Source organism: Coregonus lavaretus (assembly GCF_964263955.1).
Source record: "Coregonus lavaretus genome assembly, chromosome: 5".
Taxonomy (NCBI): Eukaryota; Metazoa; Chordata; class Actinopteri; order Salmoniformes; family Salmonidae; genus Coregonus; species Coregonus lavaretus.
This window is the reverse complement of record NC_139992.1, coordinates 16,790,331-16,809,434: the sequence shown is the minus strand read 5'-3', so window position 1 is coordinate 16,809,434 and position 19,104 is coordinate 16,790,331.

Below are 19,104 nucleotides of genomic sequence, written 5' to 3'. Positions count from 1 at the left end.
CGTCACCTCCAACATTCACAGCTAATCCTTCGTAGGTAGGCTAGATCGTCCACTACCAGAAGTCAAGCACCCACCTGGGTGAATCTTCGGCAGCTAAAAGTGCCAGTAAGATCACTACACAGGCAGTAGTCTGGATCACTCCCCTACGAGGCGAGCCTCGCCATCCCCCCGGGGTCCACATCTTCCCAGCAACCGGGACAGAATGTGAGTACTATACATTTTTAAATAACTTTAAAAGTGTTCTCATTGTGTTCTGAAGTAGGCAAAACACATGAATGCCCAATGTGGCACACCCCACATTCACATTGCATAGTCTTTACATGCACATAGCTAATCGACAAGAGGTAGACCTTGACATGCACATCTTGAGCTTAAATCATCATTCAAACTATGATCTTATGTGACTGATTACTGTTATAGTTCATGATTCAAGACTTGTGGTTGATCATATCTGTTGATCTGTTTTCCTGTGAGTTGCTGAGAACCAGAAAGGTGTCATAGGTGTCAGGGCTAGCAGGCCTGGAAAATATGACACATAAAAACATGCTGATGATTTGATGAGTGTGATGAACGGAGTCAGGCGCAGGAGGGTAATCACCGAATACAGAGTTTATTCCTTTGTGCGCTCAAATAACGATCAACGAAACAGGCACAGGGGAAACACTCATCCCTGGCAAATACACTGTAACGGTAGAATCCAATAATACATAGGCACAGGGGAAAATCTACCCTGGCAACAAAATGTACGAGTAGCTCCACCGAGCTATACTACTCTCACAACTAACAACCACCCACAAGGACAAGGGGGCAGAGGGAACACTTATACATGGACTAATGAGGGGATAAGAACCAGGTGTGTGTGATAAACAAGACAAGACAAATGTGATGATGATGATTGGGGCGGCAGTGGTCAGTAAGCCGGTGACGACGAACGCCGAAGCCTGCCCGAACAAGGAGGGGAGGCAGCCTCGGCCGAAGTCGTGACAGTACCCCCCACTTGACGCGCAGCTCCAGCAGCGCGCCGACCCCGGCCTCTGGGACAGCCAGGAAGACGTGGAGCAGGGCGAGTCGGATGGCGATGGTGGAAATCCCGCAACAGGGAGGGATCGAGGACATCCCTCACCGGGACCAAGCACCGTTCCTCCGGACCGTACCCCTCCCACTCCACGAGGTACTGAAGGCACCCCACACGACGCCTCAAATCCAGGATGGAGCGGACAGAGTACACCGGGGTGCCCTCGATGTCCAGAGGAGGTGGAGGAACCTCCCGCACCTCAGACTCCTGGAGCGGACCAACAACCACCGGCCTGAGGAGAGACACATGAAACGAGGGGTTAATACGGTAATCAGGGGGAAGTAATAACCTATACGTGACCTCGTTGATTCTCCTCAGGGCTTTGAACGGCCCCACAAACCGCGGGCTCAGCTTCCGGCAGGGCATGCGGAGGGGCAGATTCCGGGTTGAGAGCCAGATCCGATCCCCCGGTATGAAGACCGGGGCCTCACTGCAGTGACGGTCAACGTTGGCCTTCTGACAATGCACGGCGTGCTGGAGGTGAACGTGGGCAGCGTCCCACGTCTCCTCTGCACGCCGAAACCAGTCATCCACCACAGGGGCCTCGGTCTGGCTCTGTTGCCACTGTGCCAGAACCGGTTGGTAACCTAAAACACATTGGAATGGTGTTAGGTTAGTAGAGGAGTGGCGGAGAGAGTTCTGGGCATATTCTGCCCATGGCAAGTACACCGACCAATCCCCCGGCCGGTCCTGGCAGTAGGACCGCAGGAACCTACCCACATCCATTCGTAGTTCTGCTCCGCCGGGCTGAGCTTCTTAGAGAAGAAGGCACGGGGCGGAGCTTGGGTGGAGTGCCCGAGAGTTGGGACAGGACAGGACCTATCCCTACCTCGGACGCATCCACCTCCACTACGAACGGTAGTGATGGATCGGGGTAGGCCAGTACCGGAGCTGAGGTGAACAGACCCCGCAGTCTCCTGAAGGCCAGGTCAGCCTCAGCAGACCAGCGGAGCCGGGACGGCCCACCCTTCAACAGGGATGTAATGGGAGCTGCAACCTTGCCAAAGCCCCGGATAAACCTCCGATAGTAGTTGGCAAAGCCAAGGAAACGCTGCACCTCCTTAACCGTGGTTGGAGTCGGCCAATTACTCACGGCTGAAATGCGATCTCCCTCCATCTCCACACCTGAGGTGGTAATGCAGTATCCGAGGAAGGAGACGGACTGCAGGAAAAACATACAGTGAGGGAAAAAAGTATTTGATCCCCTGCTGATTTTGTACGTTTGCCCACTGACAAAGAAAAGATCAGTCTATAATTTTAAGGGTAGGTTTATTTGAACAGTGAGAGACAGAATAACACACACAAAATCCAGAAAAATGCATGTAAAAAATGTTATAAATTGATTTGCATTTTAATGAGGGAAATAAGTATTTGACCCCTCTGCAGAACATGACTTAGTACTTGGTGGCAAAACCCTTGTTGGCAATCACAGAGGTCAGACGTTTCTTGTAGTTGGCCACCAGGTTTGCACACATCTCAGGAGGGATTTTGTCCCACTCCTCTTTGCAGATCTTCTCCAAGTCATTCAGGTTTCGAGGCTGACGTTTGGCAACTCGAACCTTCAGCTCCCTCCACATATTTTCTATGGGATTAAGGTCTGGAGACTGGCTAGGCCACTCCAGGACCTTAATGTGCTTCTTCTTGAGCCACTCCTTTGTTGCCAGTCTCCAGAGAATCAACGAGGTCACGTATAGGTTATTACTTCCCCCTTATTTTAGCAAACAATTATTGTGGTTCATCCTATATTCTCCCTAACATCCTTACGCCCTTGCAACAAATGTGGGATAAACATACACGCACATACTCTAACACACTGAACCACTTTCCTCCACAATCAACCATAAGATCAGATGCTCAACGGTTGTTACATCCCAGAGCCCAACTCAAGAAAGGACCTGATTTACGAATGCATATACAGTTACAGCTGTTTGAGAAAGCATGCAAGATCGAGCAGAAATTGACAACAATGTGAGATTTGATTAATCTATGTAATCTATGTCAAGTCCTAGGTGATGGAGATCAGATCCACCCTCTTCACCTGAGACACAAACACTCTGGTACCCCATTGTAACAATGTTTCCCAAGCATCTCCATGCAGTCAGACCTTTGATTATTTTGTGCCACTTGGGCCACAATAATAAGCCCCCTCTCTGATTGTCCGAGTGTGACCCCCTCCCCATGGGTTACTGCAGCCAGTGTTGCCAGCACTGCCACTACCTGGGTGGGGGTACCCCACCGGAATCCCCACCGGCTAGGTACAAGGTCGTCAAGGTTCTCATTAGCAGCTTTGAGAATTTCCTTGTATATTATGCTCTCCCATCAGGGGGCTCTGGCTTTGTAGGACCAACCCTGCCAGGCAGGCTCAGAATATTGAGGGGGCGGTGCTGCTCAAGTAGGTCTCTGACCGCATTTATTTTTCTGTTTAGGCTGCATATAGGCAACTCACAGCAGGTCCATAAAACAGATGGGGACTAATGAGATGATTAAAGGGGGTATCCCATAATTCATACCAATCAGTGATAAAGCAAGGCAGTACAGCCTCCTTTCCCACTGAGAAAATAACATACTGTGTTTTATGTCTCAGATTAAACATTTGGCTGGAAACACAAAGCTGTCCGTCCAGTACTACGCATGTGTAATTGCCCAGGTCCTTTACAGTGAGGTTAGTGATGTGGAGAGAGGAGCTGTTCTCAGCCGACTCTTTGTCCATTACTCTGGTGTCCTCCCAGAACCACCGGACTGTGAGGTTTTCACCACCACTTGCACCCTCACACTGTAGCTTTACTGCCTCTCCTACATCAGCATGCAGCGACTTCTGTTTATTGAAAGCACTGCGGACTAAGATGTCACTGGTGTCCTGGTATGACACCCTGCGATCTCTCAAACACACCACCCTGTACTGTCCAGAGTCTGACCCGAGTGAGATTGTTGATCCAGAGAGTTGAATCCGTCCGACCCATAGTCAGTTTCAGTCTATCCCTAAACTTCGCTGCCAGGGTGGAATTTTCAACTGAGTTAATAGAATTCCAAAGCAGCAGGCTCCCATTAGCTGTGGAACTGAAGATCAAACAGTAGTCTCCTCCAAAACGACCTGAAGTGCGATAACTTTCCCCCTCTCTCATGATGCACTGGCGTGTAAGGATGGTTCTTATCAGAACAGCCAGTAGAATGCTGAGCTTTTTGACCGAAGCCATTCTACTTTCTAGAGATGTCTATCTGTCTGGTAATGCACACTGCAATCTCTGCTTCTGTTTATGTCTCTACACACCCAAGCCAGTGATATTAGTGTATATAATTGGTTTCTGTTAACGTTCACCTTGATGATGCAAGACTTGTGGTTGACCATATCTACTGATCTGTTTTCCTCTGAGTTGTTGGACGCTAGAAGCTGAGTCGTCGTTAGGCCCTGGTGTTTTTTGATGAACCCAAAACCATAATTCACTTCCATCCCATTGGGTTTCAGTGCCGGTGGAAAGTAAAAAATGAATACAAATTATTAATAATAATTATCCTCCTCTAGGCTAGTAAGTTTAATTGAAAAATGTACATGAATGTTGAGCCTGTTTTGATGGTAGCTTGCAGGACAAAAGCCCACCAGTAGACATATAGCACTTGTCAATGACTGTATGGTGCCACAGTGACATGGTTGTTGCATTAATTTTTTTGTCCTGTGGCCTTCACCAAGTGCAATCCTAAGTGAAAATATGGTTATTCGAATTACATTCTTTAAGGTTTATATTTTAGCAGATACCCTTATCCAGAGCGACTACATACATTTTTCATACTTCTTCAAACTGGTCCCCCATGGAGATCGAACCCACAACTCCGCGTTGCGAGCGCTATGCACTACCAACTAAGCCACACGGTTACATGTTTTGTAAGGCCTTCTTTTGAGAGAGTATTTTTAACCTAATACAGTGGCCTGAAACTCATGGTTTACAAGTCACATCATGCTGGCTTGCAAAGTGATGTGTAATTCCTATTGGAATCCAGAGCGGGAATATCCAACATTTGGAATTTGTATTCACCCACAACCTGAATTCAGAATACCTGCCAGGGTTGGGAAGACTAAGCAATGAAACTAATATGAGACTACCCAAACATCTAAACTGGAACAACCATTTCAGTAACGGGTGCAATAAATCCAAGTAACAGATTGGAATAGTTTGGAGAAATAATAATAATAAATAATATGCCATTTAGCAGACGCTTTTATCCAAAGCGACTTACAGTCATGCGTGCATACATTTTTGTGTATGGGTGGTCCCGGGGATCGAACCCACTACCTTGGCGTTACAAGCGCCGTGCTCTACCAGCTGAGCTACAGAGGACACAGAAATGTATGTTATTTATATTTGATTACCATAAGATTAATTAATCAATCAATCATATATATTGAAACAAACAATTGCAAAAATCAACCTGCAATAGAGCATGCTGGGAAATATGATAATGATGGGCATTTGTTGTTTCAACTATGGTTATTAACACCAACACTGGGCTTCTTTTACACCACTGAGTGTTAATTTAACTATTTACAGTGTTAATCTAACTTGAATCAACACTAGAAATGTTACACAGAAAAATCAACACTAGTTAATCCTGGCCAATTTGCTATGTGCTATGAAAGGGACTTCCAAATATTTCAAGAAACTTTTAGAATTCTGAAAAACCATAGATGCCACTTAAAGAATCCCAGGGAAATTGCTAAAATGTTCTACTTCATATTCATCATCTCCAGCACCACCCCAACATCAACATGTGAAAATTGCGCATTTATATGTTTTGTAGTAAAAAAGATAGAAGATGAATGTTTCCAATGACATCATCGGTGTGCATCATGTGATTTTAACCTACTAATTGTCTATTAATTGGTTGATGATGTCATCGGAAACAGTTATCGTCCTCTTTTTTTTTTTTTATTACAAAACATTGAAATGTCCCGTTATCAGTAAATAGGTTCTTTATCAGTAAAGAGTTCTCCATAGAACCCTTAGAGCTGTGGAAGAACCATTTAAGTACCTTCATTTTATTTTTCAGTGTAGGAAGCCAGGCCGCTTTCTTAAAAATGTGTCTATCCCCGTCCCTGCTGCAAGCTTATGATGTCCCTATCCATGTCCCTGCTGCAAGCTTATGATGTCCCTATCCATGTCCCTGCTGCAAGCTTATCAAATGTAATGTGCGAGTTTTGAGGAGCAGATTGAAATTGAACCAAGGGAGGGTAGGTGTGGTGTTGAGTTGTGATCTGGTGCCAATAAGCAGGCATGGCTGAGGGTCTGATGGTCTGGCTAGCCTCTCCCAAGTCTCCAACAACTGGATTTTCCGGTTTTCAGGGAAGGTCTATGCTGCTGCTGCTGCTGCTGCTGCTGCTGCTGCTGCTGCTGCTGCTGCTGTTGCTGCTGCTGCTGCTGCTGTTGCTGCTGCTGCTGCTGCTGTTGCTGGACAGAATAGTGCACTATGACGGCGTGCTACATTAAGCAATAATTGGAAGCACCCTCTCGATTATGAAGACGGGCCATTTTGCTGCACTGAACCCCGCACTAAAGTATGAACACATCTCTCCTCCTTTTTCACAGATGGTTAACTTAGATGAAGTAGGGAGGGAGAGAGGGGACGTGTAGCTGCTCTGCTATATCCCTGGAACTGACAGTCAGTCAGTTAGTGGATGGGGTAGTTAATGTAAGGATGGTGGACTTAGCAGGTACAGTTGAAGTCGGAAGATAACATACACTTAGGTTGGAGTCATTAAAACTCATTTTCAACCACTCCACAAATTTCTTGTTAACAAACTATAGTTTTGGCAAGTCGGTTAGGACATCTACTTTGTGCATGACACAAGTAATTTTTCCAACAATTGTTTACAGACAGACTATTTCAATTATAACTTACTGTATCACAATTCCAGTGGGTCAGAAGTTTACATACACTAAGTTGACTGTGCCTTTAAACAGCTTGGCAAATTCCAGAAAATAATGTAATGGCTTTAGAAGCTTCTGATAGGCTAATTTACATAATTTGAGTCAATTGGAGGTGTACCTGTGGATGTATGTCAAGGCCTACCTTTAAACGCAGTGCCTCTTTGCTTGACATCATGGGAAAACCAAAAGAAATCAATCCCAGAACAACAGCAAAGGACCTTGTGAAGATGCTGGAGGAAACCGGTACAAAAGTATCTACAGTGAGGGAAAGAAGTATTTGATCCCCTGCTGATTTTGTACGTTTGCCCACTGACAAAGAAATGATCAGTCTATAATTTTAAGGGTAGGTTTATTTGAACAGTGAGAGACAGAATAACACACACAAAATCCAGAAAAATGCATGTAAAAAATGTTATAAATTGATTTGCATTTTAATGAGGGAAATAAGTATTTGACCCCTCTGCAGAACATGACTTAGTACTTGGTGGCAAAACCCTTGTTGGCAATCACAGAGGTCAGACGTTTCTTGTAGTTGGCCACCAGGTTTGCACACATCTCAGGAGGGATTTTGTCCCACTCCTCTTTGCAGATCTTCTCCAAGTCATTCAGGTTTCGAGGCTGACGTTTGGCAACTCGAACCTTCAGCTCCCTCCACATATTTTCTATGGGATTAAGGTCTGGAGACTGGCTAGGCCACTCCAGGACCTTAATGTGCTTCTTCTTGAGCCACTCCTTTATTGCCAGTCTCCAGAGAATCAACGAGGTCACGTATAGGTTATTACTTCCCCCTTATTTTAGCAAACAATTATTGTGGTTCATCCTATATTCTCCCTAACATCCTTACGCCCTTGCAACAAATGTGGGATAAACATACACGCACATACTCTAACACACTGAACCACTTTCCTCCACAATCAACCATAAGATCAGATGCTCAACGGTTGTTACATCCCAGAGCCCAACTCAAGAAAGGACCTGATTTACGAATGCATATACAGTTACAGCTGTTTGAGAAAGCATGCAAGATCGAGCAGAAATTGACAACAATGTGAGATTTGATTAATCTATGTAATCTATGTCAAGTCCTAGGTGATGGAGATCAGATCCACCCTCTTCACCTGAGACACAAACACTCTGGTACCCCATTGTAACAATGTTTCCCAAGCATCTCCATGCAGTCAGACCTTTGATTATTTTGTGCCACTTGGGCCACAATAATAAGCCCCCTCTCTGATTGTCCGAGTGTGACCCCCTCCCCATGGGTTACTGCAGCCAGTGTTGCCAGCACTGCCACTACCTGGGTGGGGGTACCCCACCGGAATCCCCACCGGCTAGGTACAAGGTCGTCAAGGTTCTCATTAGCAGCTTTGAGAATTTCCTTGTATATTATGCTCTCCCATCAGGGGGCTCTGGCTTTGTAGGACCAACCCTGCCAGGCAGGCTCAGAATATTGAGGGGGCGGTGCTGCTCAAGTAGGTCTCTGACCGCATTTATTTTTCTGTTTAGGCTGCATATAGGCAACTCACAGCAGGTCCATAAAACAGATGGGGACTTCTCTTTGGTGTAAGGGTCACTCACGTGTGTGTCTAGGATATAGGGTTGGGGATCGTTCCGTCATGATAGGACAATAAAAATATAGATTAGATGTATACTATATTTTAAAATGTATATCCCTCATCTGCACAAAATTGAAAGCTCTCTCTCACAACCCCTGCTCACAGACACACGTTGGTTCTGGGATATGCAAACATTTCCTTTCTCACTCACTTAACGCCACACTTATTCAAACACAAAAACGGACACCACACCTTCCATCACCATTCATCCACACATACCCACAAACTGTGCCTTTTATGTCTTCTGTTCGCTATGTTTTTATCTCCACTATGTTGATTGAGTACATGTGTTCTAATTTTGCTTGTTATCTTTCTTGTAATACCGTTTTATCCTTTTATAAAATACTATACATACTATAAATGTTCTTTATTATTACAATCCCTACCATGGCTAGTATTGGGTGCTCCATTATTCGACTCCTCTATTAGAACTTTCAGAATAGCCATGGAGTAGTCTTTGTGTCGCGGTACATTTGGTTGTCAATATACAGTTTATCGACAACGAGAGCAACACGCTTCCCTTTTAATCTATTTTCCTTGAAGATTGGGTACAGAACTTTGCGCCGTTCTGAAATCTCCCTCGGGAACTGATCATTCATTCCTATTTTGGTGCCAGCAAGTATTTTACCTAGGCTTTCAACCATTACTTTATCCTTATAAAAAGCAAATTTGGCAACGATTGGACACTCATATCTCTGTCCTCTTTGTCCGAAACGTTACAGCCTTATTCTAAAATGGATTAAATAGTTTTTTTCCCTCATCAATCTACACACAATACCCCATTATGACAAAGCAAAAACAGTTTTTGTAAAAACAAATTGCACATTTATAAAAAAAATAAAGGAAATATAACATTTACATAAGTATTCAGACCATTTACTCAGACTTTGTTGAAGCACCTTTGGCTGAGATTACAGCCTCAAGTCTTCTTGGGTATGACGCTACCAGCTTGACACACCTGTATTTGGGGAGTTTCTCCCATTCTTCTCTGCAGATCCTGTCAAGCTCTGTCAGGTTGGATGGGGAGCGTCGCTGCACAGCTATTTTCAGGTCTCTCCATCGATCGGGTTCAAGTCCGGGCTCTGGCTGGGCCACTCAAGGACATTCAGAGACTTCTCCCAAAGCCACTCCTGCGTTGTCATGGCTGTGTGCTTAGGGTCGTTGTCCTGTTGGAAGGTGTACGTTCGCCCCAGTCTGAGGTCCTGAGCGCTTTGGAGCAGGTTTTCATCAAGGATCTCGGTACTTTGCTCCGTTCATCTTTTCCTCAATCCTGACTAGTCTCCCAGGCCCTGCCTGTCCCTGCAGATGCTGCCACCACCATGCTTCACCGTAGGGATGGTGCCAGGTTTCCTCCAGACGTGACCTTGTCATTCAGGCCAAAGAGCTCAATCTTGGTTTCATCAGACCAGATAATCTTGATTCTCATGGTCTGAGAGTCTTTAGGTGCCTTTCGGCAAACTCCAAGTGGGCTGTCATGTGCCTTTTACTGAGGAAGGGCTTCCGTCTGGCCACTCTACCATAAAGGCCTGATTCATGGAGTGCTGCAGGATGGTTGGCCTTCTGGAAGGTTCTCCCATCTCAACAGAGGAACTCTGGAGCTCTGTCAGAGTGACCATCGGGTTCTTGGTCACCTCCCTGACTAATGCACTTCTCCCACGATTGTCATTTTTGGCTGGGCGGCCAGCTCTAGGAAGAGTCTTGGTGGTTCCAAACATCTTCCATATAAGAATAATGGGGGCCATTGTGTTCTTGGGGATCTTCAATGCTGCAGACATTTTTTGGTATGCTTCCCCAGATCTGTGCCTCGACACAATTCTGTCTCGGATCTCTACGGACAATTCCTTCGACCTCATGGCTTGGTTTTTGCTCTGACATGCACTGTCAACTGTGGGACCTTATATAGGCAGGCGTGTGCCTTTCCAATTCATGTCCAATCAATTGAATTTACCACAGGTGGACTCCAATCAAGTTGTAGAAACATCTCAAGGATGATCAATGGAAACAGGATGCACCTGAGCTCAATTTCGAGTCTCATAGCAAAAGGTCTGAACACTTAAGTAAATAAGTGTTCAGACTCTCTCCATGCAGACACCTTTATTGATTTTTGTTGTGGTATTTTTGTGGCTTTTTGGTTGTTTGCTTTGGCACCTTTCAACACCAAAACAAATGCTGACGGGAGAGGTTGTGTTTTCTCTAGCAGGAGAGGTAAGCTTGGCTTCGTTTATGGTGTTGAGTTAAGCTTAACCATGTATTTAGTTTGTAGGTAGGTATTGTAGTTTGGTATTATAGGTAGCTTACTCCGGTAGTTATTGTAGGTTATTATTGTAGGTAATTATTGTAGGTAAGGATTTTATTCGGCGGAGCCCAGGCGAAGCACGAGGCTAGCTTACCCACTACCTGGACCAACAAAGCTAGCTAGCTAGAGGGTAGCTACCGGTAACTTTTAGCAACAGTGGTTAGCTGTTTCCAATGTTATTTCACGCTTAAGAGTACCTGTAATTGAGCCAGCTAGCTGCCACCTTCAGCTGTTTTTTCTAACCTCATTATCATTAACGTTAGGTGGTCGGTAACTGCTGTACCTAATTTCGGCTACTGATTGCAGTCTGCCAGTTTGCCTTTATACATAGCTTGGGCTTTGTCGAGTAAGGCTTAAACTATGTATTTAGATTGTAGTTAGGTACTATAGGTAGGCATCGTGGGCTGTATATTATTAAGTAGTATAGGTAGGCATCGTGGGCTGTTGCGGGTAGCTGTTGTGTAGTTATTGTAGGTTACTTTTGTATTCGGCGGTGCCGGATGTAGCACGAAGCTAGCTCGCTAACTCACCTCCTGGATTAGCTGGCGAGTTGCTATTAGCAACGGTAGCAACTAAAAACAATATCCTTTTAGCCAGCTACATTCGCTCACAGCGACGCCGTTTTTCAAACAAAGTCAACACAGTAGCCATTGCTAGCTAGCCAACACTACCAGCAGGCTGTGGTAGCTAAATACAATATCTTTGTGCTAGCTACCCAACGTTTAATCATTGCTGCATTATGAAAGGTAAGCTTGGCTTCCTATATGGTGTTGAGTTAAGCTTAAACCATGTATTTAGATTGTAGGTAGGTATTGTAGTTTGGTATTATAGGTAGCTTACTCCGGTAGTTATTGTAGGTTATTATTGTAGGTAATTATTGTAGGTAAGGATTTTATTCGGCGGAGCCCAGGCGAAGCACGAGGCTAGCTTACCCACTACCTGGACCAACAAAGCTAGCTAGCTAGAGGGTAGCTACCGGTAACTTTTAGCAACAGTGGTTAGCTGTTTCCAATGTTATTTCACGCTTAAGAGTACCTGTAATTGAGCCAGCTAGCTGCCACCTTCAGCTGTTTTTTCTAACCTCATTATCATTAACGTTAGGTGGTCGGTAGCTGCTGTACCTAATTTCGGCTACTGATTGCAGTCTGCCAGTTTGCCTTTATACATAGCTTGGGCTTTGTCGAGTAAGGCTTAAACTATGTATTTAGATTGTAGTTAGGTACTATAGGTAGGCATCGTGGGCTCTATATTATTAAGTAGTATAGGTAGGCATCGTGGGCTGTTGCGGGTAGCTGTTGTGTAGTTATTGTAGGTTACTTTTGTATTCGGCGGTGCCGGATGTAGCACGAAGCTAGCTCGCTAACTCACCTCCTGGATTAGCTGGCGAGTTGCTATTAGCAACGGTAGCAACTAAAAACAATATCCTTTTAGCCAGCTACATTCGCTCACAGCGACGCCGTTTTTCAAACAAAGTCAACACAGTAGCCATTGCTAGCTAGCCAACACTACCAGCAGGCTGTGGTAGCTAAATACAATATCTTTGTGCTAGCTACCCAACGTTTAATCATTGCTGCGTTATGAAAGGTAAGCTTGGCTTCTTATATGGTGTTGAGTTAAGCTTAAACCATGTATTTAGATTGTAGGTAGGTATTGTAGTTTGGTATTATAGGTAGCTTACTCCGGTAGTTATTGTAGGTTATTATTGTAGGTAATTATTGTAGGTAAGGATTTTTATTCGGTGGAGCCCAGGCGAAGCACGAGGCTAGCTTACCCACTACCTGGACCAACAAAGCTAGCTAGCTAGAGGGTAGCTACCGGTAACTTTTAGCAACTGTGGTTAGCTGTTTCCAATGTTATTTCATGCTTGAGAGTACCTGTGATTGAGCCAGCTAGCTGCTACCATTCAGCTGTTTTTCTAACCTCATCCGAGGCATTAACGTTAGGTGGTTGGTAGCTGCTGTACTTAATTACAGCTACTGATAACAGTCTGCTGTAGCTTACAACAATTCTAATTTCTAAAGTGGAAGTTGGGAGAGTTTTATTCGGGTGGTTCAGTGAAACAATTATAGTTTCTGAGGTGGAAGTTGGGAGAGTTATATATTTATTTATTTTTTTGGTGAGGGAGGCCTGCTCTCTCCTTTCCCTGATGTTCAGTTCATTTCATCCCGATCTCCTCTGCATTATTGTAGCCATCTGTTGCAGCCTGTCAACTATGCCTCTGCCTATCCCTGTTCTCTCCTCTCCGCACAGGCTACACAAACGCCCCACACCGCGTGGCTGCTGCCTCTCTAACCTGGTGGTCCCTGCACGCACCCCACACCTGGAGTTCCAGGTCTCAGGCAGCCTCTGGAACTGCCGTTCTGCTGCCAACAAAGCTGACTTCATCCCAGCCTATGCTAATCTCCAGTCCCTCGACTTCCTGGCGCTGACGGAAACATGGATTACCACTGAAAACACTGCTACTCCTACTGCTCTCTCCTCATCTGACCATGTGTTCTCGCATACCCCGAGAGCATCTGGTCAGAGGGGTGGTGGCACAGGAATCCTCATCTCTCCCAAGTGGACATTCTCAATTTTTCCCCTAACCCATCTGTCTATCTCCTCATTTGAATTCCATGCTGTCACAGTCACTAGCCCATTTAAGCTTAATATCCTTGTCATCTATCGCCCTTCAGGTTCCATTGGAGAGTTCATCAATGAGCTTGACGCCTTGATAAGTTCCTTTCCTGAGGATGGCTCACCCCTCACAGTTTTGGGGGATTTCAACCTCCCTATGTCCACATTTGACTCATTTCTCTCTGCCTCCTTCTTTCCACTTCTCTCCTCTTTTGACCTCACCCTCTCACCGTCCCCCCCTACTCACAAGGCAGGCAATACGCTTGACCTCATCTTTACTAGATGCTGCTCTTCTACTAATCTCACTGCAACTCCCCTCCATGTCTCCGACCACTACTTTGTTTCCTTTTCTCTCTCGCTCTCCTCCCACACTACTCACTCTGCCCCTACACAGATGGTAATGCGCCGCCGCAACCTTCGCTCTCTCTCTCCCACTACTCTCTCCTCTTCCATCCTATCATCTCTTCCCTCTGCTCAATCCTTCTCCCTCCAATCTCCTGATTCTGCCTCCTCAACCCTCCTCTCCTCCCTTTCTGCATCCTTTGACTCTCTGTGTCCCCTATCCTCCCGGCCGGCTCGGTCCTCCCCTCCAGCTCCGTGGCTTGATGACTCATTGCGAGCTCACAGAACAGAGCTCCGGGCAGCAGAGCGGAAATGGAAGAAAACTAAACTCCCTGCCGACCTGGCATCTTTTCACTCCCTCCTCTCTACATTTTCTTCATCTGTTTCTGCTGCTAAGGCCACTTTCTACCACTCTAAATTCCAAGCATCTGCCTCTAACCCTAGGAAGCTCTTTGCCACATTTTCCTCCCTCCTGAATCCTCCCCCCCCCCGCCCCCCCCTCCTCTCTCTCTGTGGATGACTTCGTCAACCACTTTGAAAAGAAGGTTGACGACATTCGATCCTCTTTTGTTAAGTCTAATGACACTGCTGGTCCTACTCACACTGCCCTACCCTATGCTTTGACTTCTTTCTCCCCTCTCTCTCCAGATAAAATCCTGCGACTTGTGACTGCAGGCCGCCCAACAACCTGCCCGCTTGACCCCATCCCCTCCTCTCTTCTCCAGACCATCTCCGGTGACCTTCTCCCCTACCTCACCTCGCTGATCAACTCATCCTTGACCGCTGGCCATGTCCCTTCCGTCTTCAAGAGAGCGAGAGTTGCTCCCCTTCTCAAGAAACCAACACTCGATCCCACTGATGTCAACAACTACAGACCAGTATCCCTTCTTTCTTTTCTTTCCAAAACTATTGAGCGTGCCGTCTTTAGCCAACTCTCTTGCTATCTCTCTCAGAATGACCTTCTTGATCCAAACCAGTCAGGTTTCAGGACTGGTCATTCAACTGAGACTGCTCTTCTCTGTGTCACGGAGGCTCTCCGCACTGCTAAAGCTAACTCTCTCTCCTCTGCTCTTGTCCTTCTAGACCTGTCTGCTGCCTTTGATACTGTGAACCATCAGATCCTCCTCTCCACCCTCTCCGAGCTGGGCATCTCCGGCGCGGCTCACTCCTGGATTGCGTCCTACCTGACCGGTCGCTCCTACCAAGTGGCGTGGCGAGAAGCTGTCTCTGCACCACGTGCTCTCACCACTGGTGTCCCCCAGGGCTCAGTCCTAGGCCCTCTCCTTTTCTCCCTATACACCAAGTCACTTGGCTCTGTCATATCCTCACATGGCCTCTCCTATCATTGCTACGCTGACGATACACAACTAATCTTCTCCTTTCCCCCTTCTGATAACCAGGTGGCGAATCGCATCTCTGCATGTCTGGCAGACATATCAGTATGGATGACGGATCACCACCTCAAGCTGAACCCTGGCAAGACGGAGTTGCTCTTCCTCCCGGGGAAGGACTGCCCGTTCCATGATCTCGCCATCACGGTTGACAACTCCGCTGTGTCCTCCTCCCAGAGTGCGAAGAGCCTAGGCGTGACCCTGGACAACACCCTGTCGTTCTCCGCCAACATCAAGGCGGTGACCCGCTCCTGCAGGTTCATGCTCTGCAACATTCGGAGAGTACGACCCTGCCTTACACAGGAAGCGACACAGGTCCTAATCCAGGCACTTGTCATCTCCCGTCTGGACTACTGCAACTCGCTGTTGGCTGGCCTCCCTGCCTGTGCCATTAAACCCCTACAACTCATCCAGAATGCCGCAGCCCGTCTGGTTTTCAACCTTCCCAAGTTCTCTCACGTCACCCCCCTCCTCCGCACACTCCACTGGCTTCCAGTTGAAGCTCGCATCCGCTACAAGACCATGGTGCTTGCCTATGGAGCAGTGAGGGGAACGGCACCTCTGTACCTTCGGGCTCTGATCAGTCCCTACACCCAAACGAGGGCATTGCGTTCATCCACCTCTGGCCTGCTGGCTCCCCTTCCTCTGCGGAAGCATAGTTCCCGCTCAGCCCAGTCAAAACTGTTCGCTGCTCTGGCACCCCAATGGTGGAACAAGCTCCCTCACGACGCCAGGACAGCGGAGTCACTCACCACCTTCCGGAGGCATTTGAAACCCCACCTCTTTAAGGAATACCTGGGATAGGATAAAGTAATCCTTCTACCCCCCCCCAAAATTGTAAAGTGGTTATCCCACTGGCTATAGGGTGAACGCACCAATTGGTGAGTCGCTCTGGATAAGAGCGTCTGCTAAATGACGTAAATGTGCCCTTGAGCAAGGCACTTAACCCTAATTGCTCCTGTAAGTCGCTCTGGATAAGAGCGTCTGCTAAATGACTAAAATGTAATGTAATGTAAATGTATTTCTGTTTTTTATGTTTAATACATTTGCTAAAATTTCTAAAAACCTGTTTTCATTTTGTCATTAGAGGGTATTGTGTGTAGATTGATGAGGAAAAAATAGAATTTAATCAATTTTAGAATAAGTCTGTAAGGTAACAAAATGTGGAAAAAGTCAAGGTGTCTGAAAAGGCACTGTAGAAACATTATAATGTACAGTTGAAGTCGTAAATTTACATACACCTTAGCCAAGTATATTTAAACTCAGTTTTTCACAATTCCTGCCATTTAATCCTAGTAAAAATTCTCTGTTTTAGGCCAGTTAGGATCACCACTTTATTTTAAGAATGTGAAATGTCAGAATAATAATAGAGAGAATGATTTATTTCAGCTTTTATTTATTTCATCACATTCCCAGTGGGTCAGAAGTTTACATATACTCAATTAGTATTTGGTAACATTGCCTTTAAATTGTTTAACTTGGGTCAAACATTTCGGGTAGCCTTCCACAAGCTTCCCACAATAAGTTGGGCGAATTTTGGCCCATTCCTCCTGACAGAGCTGGTGTAACTGAGTCAGGTTTGTAGGCCTCCCTAACTTCCTGAATGATGTCTTGAGATGTTGCTTCAATATATCCACATAATTTTCCTTCCTCATGATGCCATTTATTTTGTGAAGTGCACCAGTCCCTCCTGCAGCAAAGCACCCCAACAGCATGATGCTGCCACCCCCGTGCTTCACGGTTGGGATGGTGTTCTTCGACTTGCAAGTTCCCCCTATTTCCTCCAAACATAACAATGGTAATTATGGCCAAATAGTTATATTTTTGTTTCATCAGACCAGAGTACATTCCTCCAAAAATACGATCTTTATCCCCATGTGCAGTTGCAAACCGTAGTCTGGCTTTTTTATGGCGGTTTTGGAGCAGTGGCTTCTTTTTTGCTGAGCAGCCTTTCAGGTTATGTCGATATAGGACTCGTTTTACTGTGGATATAGATACTTCTGTACCTGTTTCCTCCAGCATATTCACAAGGTCCTTTGCTGTTGTTCTGGGATTGATTTGCACTTTTTGCACCAAAGTACATTATTCTTTAGGAGACAGAACGCGTCTCCTTCCTGAGCGGTATGACGGCTGCGTGGTCCCATGGTGTTTATGCTTGCGTACTATTGTTTGTACAGATGAACGTGGTACCTTCAGGCATTTGGAAATTGCTCCCAAGGATTAACCAGATTTGTGGTGGTCTACAATTTTTTTTCTGAGGTCTTGGCTGATTTCTTTTCATTTTCCCATGATGTCAAGCAAAGAGGCACTGCATTTGAAGGTAGGCCTTGAAATACATCCACAGGTACACTTCCAATTGACTCAAATTATGTCAATTAGCCTATCAGAAGTTTCTAAAGCCATGACATCATTTTCTGGAATTATGCAAGCTGTTTAAAGGCACAGTCAACTTATTGTATGTAAACTTCTGACCCACTGGAATTGTGATACAGTGAATTATAAGTGAAATAATCTGTCTGTAAACAATTGTTGGAAAAAGTACTTGTGTCATGCACAAAGTAGATGTCCTAACTGACTTGCCAAAACTATAGTTTGTTAACAAGAAATGTGTGGAGTGGTTGAAAAACAAGTTTTAATGTAAACTTCCGACTTCAACTGTATCTTCAATGAGAGCTCAATAGTAAAAAGATCGGAGATTTTAAATACATACAACACAAATAATCACATAGGCAAGATAAGTTGCCTGTTTCCAGTATAATGCATGGCATTAGATGCATTTGGAACCTTTGGGCATTTTCTTCACCTCCCCAGACCGACTTTAAGTGAGATGTCTGCACACACAGTCTATGATCGCAGGTGACAAGAGTCAGGGTGAGAAAACTAGCATCATAAAAACCTTCCCTCTCTTCCTTGTCCTTTGAGATTCAGGAGGCATCGCAAGGTAAATTCCAATGCCATGTGATCAGGACAGATTGGTCTGTAGCATAACCAATAGGCGATTCGATTGAGAATAATTCTCTCTAATGACGAGGCCGTCTCAAGGCTGTTAGTGTTGACAACACCATGCTACGTGCCGCGAAACAGAGGCAGCGTCTCAAATGGCACCCTATCCTAGAATATAATTTGTACAGTTAACAAAATATTTAATTTATCCTTCAAAGCATTCTGTGCCCTTGTTCTATGTCAGACCAGACCTGTCCTGTCCCGTGTTGCTATGCACTGTAAAACATTTCCTGTAAAATGTACAGTAACTTACTGGCAGCAATTGGCCAGTAAGTTATTGTAATTTATTTTACAGTACAGCTACTATAATCAATTTTACGGTAATCCATTTAGGTACCAACAATTTTACTCTAATCTAATTTACAGTATATTACTGGAATTGTCCATGCAACGACATATTACCCAGTGTTCTTTTCAAGTTTAAATTTTTACATTTACAGGTTGAACGCTGATACTTTTTAGATTTAATAAGGCTTACACAAGAGTATGAGTTCCTTAAAGGCCCTGAACAGTCGTTCTGAAAAGTACTTTTTCTCTCATGGCTAACTACCAGGAAGTTTGAAAAGACAGGCTGAGTGGGCGGGGAGCTGATATTCATGAGCTCGCCTTGGCTGACAGCTCTTTGAAACACCTATGTCAAGCAACTTGGATGCAGTGAGCAGTGTTGCAGTAAAATCATCTCAAGCTAATTTGATGATACACAAAGCCACTCAAACAACATTGTAATTGCATCAATGATGTCCATTTTCTTTTATAATTATCCCGATTTGCATGTCTATTGTTTCACATTAGCGCTGACGAATGTGTTGACTTGAGAACTGCGTCGGAGTTTTGAATGAACCCCCTT